The following is a 9,054-nucleotide window of genomic DNA, read 5'->3' on the forward strand; positions in this document are numbered from 1 at the left end:
ATATATTTAACAACCTGAGCTGTCACCTTTAAAAAAAAAATGCCATTTTTTACTTCCCTCCAACAAAATGAGACATACAAAGAAACAGGAGAGTATCACCATATGCAGAAGAAAGTAAAGTAGTCAATAGAAACTGTCCCTGAGAAAACATGGATGTTGAACTTATTACATAAAGTTTTAAAATCAGCTATTATAAAAAAGAAGGAAACGAAACTATGTCTAAAGGATTCAAGGAAAATATAAAAATGATGTCTGACCAAATAGAGAATATCAATAAAGAAACAGAAATTAATTTAAAAAGTCAACTGGAAATTTTGGAGTTGAACAGAAATTCAAATTTTACTAAAACTTCCTGAAGTTGATCTATAAAACATCCCAGAGCTAAGACCATACTTAATGGTAAGAAAATCTAAGCTTTCCCATTAAAATTAGATAAAAAGCACCCGGCCAGTGTGACTCAGTGGTTGAGCAATGACCTATGAATGAGATCACAGTTCAATTCCTGGTCAGGGCACATGCATGGGTTTTGGGGTCCATCCCTGGTGGGGGGCATGCAGGAAGTAGCCGATCAATGATTCTCTCTCATCACTGATGTTTCTTTTGTTGTTGTTGTTGTTAATCCTCACCCAAGGATATTTTCCCGTTGATCTTTTAGAGAGAGTGGAAGAGAGAGGAAAGACAGAGAGAAACATCAATGTGAGAAAAACGCATTGATTGTTGCCTCCTGCACAAGCCATGACCAGGGCCCAGGCTGGGGAGGAGCCTGCAACCAAGGTACCTGCCCTTGAATGAAATGAACCTGGGACCCTTCGGTCTGTAAGCCGACGCTCTATCCACTGAACCAAACTGGCTAGGGCTCATAATTGATGTTTCTATCTTTCTCCTTCTCCCTTCTTCTCTGAAATCAATAAAAACATATCGGGGAGAAAAAGATTATATACAAGGCAAGAATGTCTCCTCTCACTACTCCCCTTTAACTTTGTACTGGAAGGTCCAGCTAATGCAATAAGACAATGAAAGGAAAAATTCTACAAACAGATCAGGAAGAAGAAATACATGCATCTTTGTTTATAGGTAATATGTATTTCTTTTTTATCCAAAAAAACAAGGAAAAAACTTTTAGTACTAATAAGTGATTTATCAGATTGTAAAATACAAGGTTACTATAAAAAGCAATTGCCTTTCTACATGCTAGCAACAAACAAGTGGAATTTCAGCTTAAAAACAAAACAATATTATTTACATTAGCATCCAGAAAAATGAAACACTCAAGTGTAAATCTAACAAAACCTGTAAAGATCAATATGAGGAAAACTACAAAATTCTGATGAACAAAATACAAGAAAAACTAAATACATGAAAAACTAAATACATGAAAAGAGTAATTCTTAATAGTGCTCCAATGCTCTTTAAAGCACTTTATGGCTAAAAAGAAATATTTTGCCTTTAGATTTTTACCAATTATAGCATTTGCAATTATTAATTGAATTTCATTGTAAATAAAGCATTTAGTGTCCTTACCAAAAAACTAAATAAGTGGAGAGATATTTTATGCTTGTGAATAAGAAAATTAAATATTGTCATGATATCAGTTGTTCCCATCCTGATCTATTGATTCAATGTGATCCCAATCAAAATCCCATTAAGTTATTTTGTGGATATTCACAAACTAATTCTAAAATTTATATGGAGTGCTTGGCGGATATTTCTCAGTGGTTGAGTGTCTACCTATGAACCAGGAGGTCATGGTTTGATTCTGGTCAAGGCACATGCCCAGGTTGTGGGCTCAATCCCCAGTGGGGAGAATGCAGGAGACAGCCAACAAATAATTCTCTCTCATCATTGATGTTTCTCTCTCCCTCTCCCTCCCTCTCTGAAATCAATAAAAAAATATATATTTTTAAATATATTTTATTGATATTTTACAGAGAGGAAGGGAGAGAGATAGAGAGTTAGAAACATCGATGAGAAAGAAACATCGATCAGCTGCCTCCTGCACATCTCCCACTGGGGATGTGCCCGCAACCCAGGCACATGCCCTTGACCGGAATCGAACCTGGGACCTTTCAGTCCACAGGCCGATGCTCTATCCACTGAGCCAAACCGGTTTCGGCTATATTTTTATTTTATTTTATTCTATTTTTTTTTGTTAATCCTCACCAGAGGATATTTTTCCATTGAATCTTTTAGAGAGGGTGGAAGAGAGAGGAAAAGACAGAGAGAAACATTGATATGAGAGAAACACATCAATTGGTTGCCTCCTGCACATGCCCTGACCAGGGCCAGGGCTGGGGAGGAGCCTGCAACCAAGGTATGCGCCCTTGACCGTAATTGAACCCAGGACCCTTTGGTCCACAGGCCTACATTCTATTCACTGAGCCCAACTGACTAGGGCCGTGGTCGGCAAACTGCGGCTTGTGAGCCACGTGCGGCTCTTTGGCCCCTTGAGTGTGGCTCTTCCACAAAATATCAGTGTGGACGCGCACGTACAGTGTGATTGAAACTTTGTGCCCCATGTGCAGAAGTCGGTATTTTGTGGAAGAGCCGGTATTTTGTGGAAGAGCCACACTCAAGGGGCCAAAGAGCTGCATGTGGCTCGAGAGCCGCGGTTTGCCGAGCCGCAGTTTGCCGACCACTGGACTAGGGCAATAAAAATATTTTTTTAAAAGTTCTAAAAAAAATAGAAGAGAATAGAGAGCCCAAAAACAAACTCACACCAATATGGTCAATTAATATTTGACAAAGGAGGCAACAACATACAATGGGATAAAGACAGTCTATTCAAAAATGGTGCTGGGAAAATTGGACAGATACATGCAGAAAAATAAAACTAGACCACTTTCTTACACCATATATAAGAATAAACTCAAAATGGATTAAAGACTTAAATGTGGGGAGTGGGGGAGATGAGGAGGGTAGAGGGGGGATAAATGGTGATGGAAGGAGACTTGACGTGGGGTAGTAAACACACAACCCAGTGTACAGACGATGTGTTTTAGAATTGTGCATCTGAAACCTGTATAATTTTGTTATCCAGTATCACACCAATAAATCAATAAAAAGGAAAAAATACTTAAATGTAAGACTCAAAACCATAAAACTCCTAGAATAAAACATTGGCAATAAAATCTCTGACATTTCTCTTAGCAATATTTTTCCCTGATATATCAAGGGAAACAAAAGAAAAAATAAACAAATGGGACTACATTAAGCTAAAAGTTTTTGTACAGCAAAGGAAATCAGTGGCAAAGTGAAAAGACAGCTTACTGAATGGAAGAAGATATTCACCAATGATAGATCTGAAAATGGGTTAATATCCAAAATGTATAAAGAACTCATGCAGCTGAACATAAAAAAACTCCTAAATAATCCAATTTAAAAATGGGCAGAGGCTTGGCCAGCATCGCTCAGTGGTTGAGCATCAACGTATGAGCCAGGAGATCCGGGTGCAATTCCTGGTCAGGGCATATGCCCGGGTTTTGGGCTGCCAGTAGGGGTCGTGCAGGAGGCAGCTGATCAAGGATTTGCTCTCATCATTGATGTTTCTATCTCTCCTTCCTTCCCCTCTGAACATACATATATATGTACATATACATATACATATACATATACATATACCTGAATAGACACTTCTCCAAAGAGGACATAGAAAACCGTATGGAGGGTCCTCAAAAAATAAAAAATGGAACTGCCTTTGACCCAGCAATTCCACTCTTAGGTATATATCCAAAGAAACCAAAAACAGTAATTTGAAAAAAATATATGCTCTGCTATGTTAACTGCAGTGTTATTTTTAAAGCCAAGATATGGAACTAATGCAAGTGCCCATTAATAAAAGAGTTGATAAAAAAAATTGTGGTACATATATAAATGGAATATTACTTGGTCACAAAAAAGAACTTAATCTTACCATTTGCAACGACATGGTGGACCTAGAGAGTATCATGTGGAGTAAAATAAACCAGTCAGAGAAAGACAAATACCATATGATTTCACTTATTTGTGGAATCTAAAGAACAAAAGAAATGAATAAACAAAATTGAAACCGACTTATAGGCACAGGAAACAGACTGATGGTTGCCAGAGGGGAGTGGGGTTGGGGTCTGGGTAAAAAGGTAAAGGGATTCAGAAGTACAAATTGGTAGCCACAGAATAGTCATGCAGATAGAAAATATGGTAAATAATACTATACTATGTATGCTGCCAGGTGGGTACTGGAACTATGAGGGGGAACACTTTGTAAAGTATGTGATTACCTAACTACTATGCTATAAAACTGAAACTAATGCAAAATAATATTGAATGGAAATAATTGAACAATAAAATTAAAAAATAATACCAATCATTCACAAACTTATCTTTAAAAAAGGAGATGAGGACCCTAGCCAGTTTGGCTCAGTGGATAGAGCATCGATCAGCCTGTGGACTGAAAGGTCCCAGGTTCGATTCTGGCCAAGGGCACATGCCTAGGTTGCGGGTTCAATCCCCATTAGGGGGCATGCAGGAGGGAGCTGATTGATGTTTTGCTCTTACATCCATGTTTCTTTCTTTCTCCCTCTCCCTTCTCTCTCTCTCTAAAACCCAACCAACCAACAAACAAAAAGCCACCACTAACATCATACTTAATACCAAAAGGCTTTCCCCCTGAGTTCAGGAATAAGACCCATATATCCACTCTCATCATGTTTATTCAACATTTTACTGAAGGTTCTAGCTAGGGCTATTAGTCAAGAAAAAGAAATAAAAGTCATCCAGATTGAAAACCAGAAATAAAACTATTTCTATTCACAGATAGAATGACATTATATATAAAAAACCCTAAGGAACCTACAAAACATTGTATTACTAAAAGGTGAGTTTAGCAAGTTTATAGGACACCAGATCTATATAAAAAAATAAATTGTATATCTCTATACTAGCAATGAAAAATACAACAATAAATTTTAGAATCCCACTTACAATAGCATAAAAAAGAACAAAACACATTGAAATACATTTGACAAAGTAAAAGATTGTACACTGAAAACTAATAACATTGTTAAGTTAAAAACCTAATAAATGGAAAGACATTCCATGTTTATTAATCAGAGGACACTTTTGTTAAGAGGCAATTCTCCTCAAATTATTCTATAGATTCAAATCAATCCTTTCCAGCTGACTTTTTTTTTTTTTTTGAGAAATAGACAATATGAGCCCAAAATCTATATGGACATGCCAGAGACCCATGATAGCTCAAGCAGTCTTAAGAAAGCACCAAATTGGATGACGCACACTTTCCAATTTCAAAACTTATTACGAAACTTCAATAGTCAGGACAGTGTGGTAGTAGCATGAGGATAGATATACACATCAATGGAATAGAACTGAGAGTCCAGGTTTTTGACAATGGTGTCAAAACAATTCAATGGAATAAATGACAATTCAAAGAATAGTATTTTCAACCACATGATCTCACTCATTCATGGATAATAGAGACCATTATAAACTTTTGAACAATAATAGATACAGAGGCAGAGCTGCCTCAAACAGATTGTCAAACTGCAGCGGGAAGGCCGGGGAGGGTTGGGGGGCAGGAGGTAGGGGGGTAAGAGATCAACTAAAGGACTTGTATGCATGCATATAAGCATAACCAATGGACATAAGACACTGGGGGATAGGGGAGGCTAGGGGACTGTCTAGGGCGGGGGGATAAAATGGACACATATGTAATACCCTTTGTAATACTTTAAGCAATAAATAATTAAAAACAAAACAAAACAAAACAAAAAAACAAAAAACAAAGAATAGTATTTTCAAAATATGATGCTGGCACACACCTGGATATTCACATGCAAAAAAAAAAATTGCTTTCAGCCCTATCTACAAAATTTTACTCAAAATGGATCAAAAACCTCATTATAAAAGCCCAAACCATTAAAACTCCTTAAGAAAATATAGGGCAAGAGCTTTATTGGCATGGTATTAGGCATTGATTTCTTACAGGCAACAACAACAAAAAAAGAGTTAAATTGAAGTACATCAAAATTAAAAATTTCTGTGCATCAATGAACAATTAGAATGAAAAGGCAACCTACAGAACAGGAGAAAATACTGCAGATCATTTATCAGATAAGAGCCTAATCCTTCGACTCAATAACAAAAAACATAGAACCCAATTTTGAAATGGGGAAACAGTGCTCGATTCGGCAGCACATATACTAAAATTGGAACGATACAGAAAAGATTAGCATGGCCCCTGCGCAAGGATGACACGCAAATTCGTGAAGCGTTCCATATTTAAAAAATAAAATAAAATAAAATGGGGAAACAGCCAAACTGGTTTGGCTCAGTGGATAGAGCGTCTGCCTTCCGACTGAAAGGTCCCAGGTTCAATTCCGGTCAAGGGCACATACCTTGGTTGCAGGCACATCCCCAGTAGGAGGTGTGCAGGAGGCAGCTGGTCGATGTTTCGCTCATCATCGATGTTTCTAACTCTCTATCTCTCTCCCTTCCTCTCTGTAAAAAATCAATAAAATATATTTTAAAAAAATAAAAATAAAAATAAATAAATAAATAAAATGGGGAAACAACATTGCTTAAAAGAAGATACACAAATGACCAAAAGCATATGAAAATCTGTTGGACGCCACTAATCATTAGGAAAATGCAAATCAGAAGCACAATGAGATTTTACCGCACACATACTAGGATGGCTTCTATTTCCCCCCTCCCCCCCCAGTTCAACAGAAAATAACAAGTGTTGGTGAAGATGAAAAGAAATTGGAACTCTTCACACTATTGACGGAAATGTAAAATTCTGCAGCAGTCTGAGAGTTCCTCAATATTAAAAACAGAACTAGCACATGCTCCAGCTCTTCCACGTCTATGCATGCACCCAGAAGGGTCCTGTAGAGATATTTGTACACCCATGCCTATAGCAGCATTCTTCACAATACAAAGAGGTGGGAGGGAGCAACCCAAGTCTACATTTATGAATAAGTGGATAAATAAAATACATTGTATACATACAATTAAATACTATTCAGCTATAAAAAAAAGAGAATGAAATTCTGCCCTAACCGGTTTGGCTCAGTGGATAGAGCTTCAGCCTGCGGACTCAAGGGTCCCAGGTTCGATTCTGGTCAAGGGCATGTACCTTGGTTGCGGGCACATCTCCAGTAGGGGATGCGCAGGAGGCAGCTGATCGATGTTTCTCTCTCATCGATGTTTCTAACTCTCTATTCTTCTCCCTTCCTCTCTGTAAAAAATCAATAAAATATATATATTTTTTAAAAAAGAATGAAATTCTAACACATGAATAAACTTTGAGGATGTTATGGTAAGTCAAAGAAGCCACTCACAAAATGACAAATGACAAATATTGTATGATGTCACTTATGGAAGATATCTAAAGTAGTCAAGTTCATAGAGACAGAAAGTCAAATGGTGGTTGCCAAGGACTGGGGGAAGGAGGCAATGGGTAGTTGCTTAGTGGGAATAGAGTTCTAGTGTTACAAGATGAAAAAGTCCCAGAGATTGGCTGCACGACAATATGAATGTACTTAACAATACTGAACTTATTAAAATACTTAAAAATGGTTAGGATAGTACATTTTACATAATGTGTATTTTACCACAATTTTTAAAGGTTATCAAAAATTGCTTAATTATGGCCCTAGCCCAGCCGTGGGCAAACTACAGCCCGCGGGCCGGATCCGGACCGTTTGAAATGAATAAAACTAAAAAAAAAAAAAAGACCGTACCCTTTTATGTAATGATGTTTACTTTGAATTTAGATTAGTTCACACAAACACTCCATCCATGCTTTTGTTCCGGCCGTCCGGTCCAGTTTAAGAACCCATTGTGGCCCTCGAGTCAAAAAGTTTGCCCACCCCTGCCCTAGCCAGTGTGGCTTAGTTGGTTGAGCATCATCCCATGCATCAAAATGTCAGGGGCTCCTGCAGGAGGCATCTGATCAATGTTTCTCTTTCACATCGATGTTTCTCTCTCTCTCTCTCTCTCTCTCTCTCTCTTTCCCTCTCCCTTCCTCTCTCAAAATTCAATAAAAACATTTTTTAAAAATTGCTTAATTATTTTTAAAGTAATGTAATATGGTGAAATATTATATTTAATCAGATCCAAGACAATTTTTTCTGTGACCCTTGACTTCTGTACCTCACCTTCTACTTATGTCCACCTCGAGGCTCACAAATTAACATGATAGTTGGCATTTAAGCCTACTTCGTACGTGTCTGGCTTTTCCAGATATATTCTCAACCATTTTCTGGTGAGCCAACAAGAGCTCGGCAAGGTTTAGTGACATTTCCAAGGTTGTGAGAGGGCTGGAGCTGTTATTGGATCCCATGGCCTGACCCTAAAGCCTGGGTTCTTCTCCACCTTCCCTCATGCCCCTCAAGTTAGCTTTATCCTAAAACCATTTGTGGAACCTCAAAAATCAGATTCCCCAAGGAGGTGAGTGTTTCTCTAAATTTTCATGAATGCTGAATGTGTGGATCCTGGAATGAGCAAATTAAAAAATAAAGACATGAAATCAGCCCTGGCCGGTTTGGCTCAGTGGATAGAGCGTCAGCCTGCAGACTGAAGGGTCCCAGATTCTATTCCCATCAAGGACACATGCATGGGTTGTGGGCTCGATACCGAGGAGGAGATGTGCAGGAGGCAGTCAATGAATGATTCTCTCTCATCATCGATGTTTCTATTCTATCTCTCTCTCCCTCTTCCTTCCTCTCAGAAATCAATAAAATAATAATTTTTTTAAAAGTCTTTATTAAAAAAAGAAAAGGGAGATGAAATCAAACAAGATTGGCTAACTTGTCAGACTAAAGGAGCCTTGAAGACAGTGGGATCTGGAAAGGAAGGAAGGAGGTGGAAGCAGAAATTGCTAACCGCAGGGTACATTCTGCGTAAGCACATTCAGAGCTCTACAGTCATCCTGCCCTGAGGACAGAGACCACTGGGGAGTCCAGGGTCCTGGAGCTGTTGCAGCCCCGAGAGAGGCCAGTCCAGACACAGCTGTGTGTGCTCCCAGCAGCAGAGGAGGCTCAGGCAAGATGC

Source organism: Myotis nattereri, assembly GCF_964212035.1.
Source record: "Myotis nattereri genome assembly, chromosome: 9".
NCBI classification, from domain to species: Eukaryota; Metazoa; Chordata; class Mammalia; order Chiroptera; family Vespertilionidae; genus Myotis; species Myotis nattereri.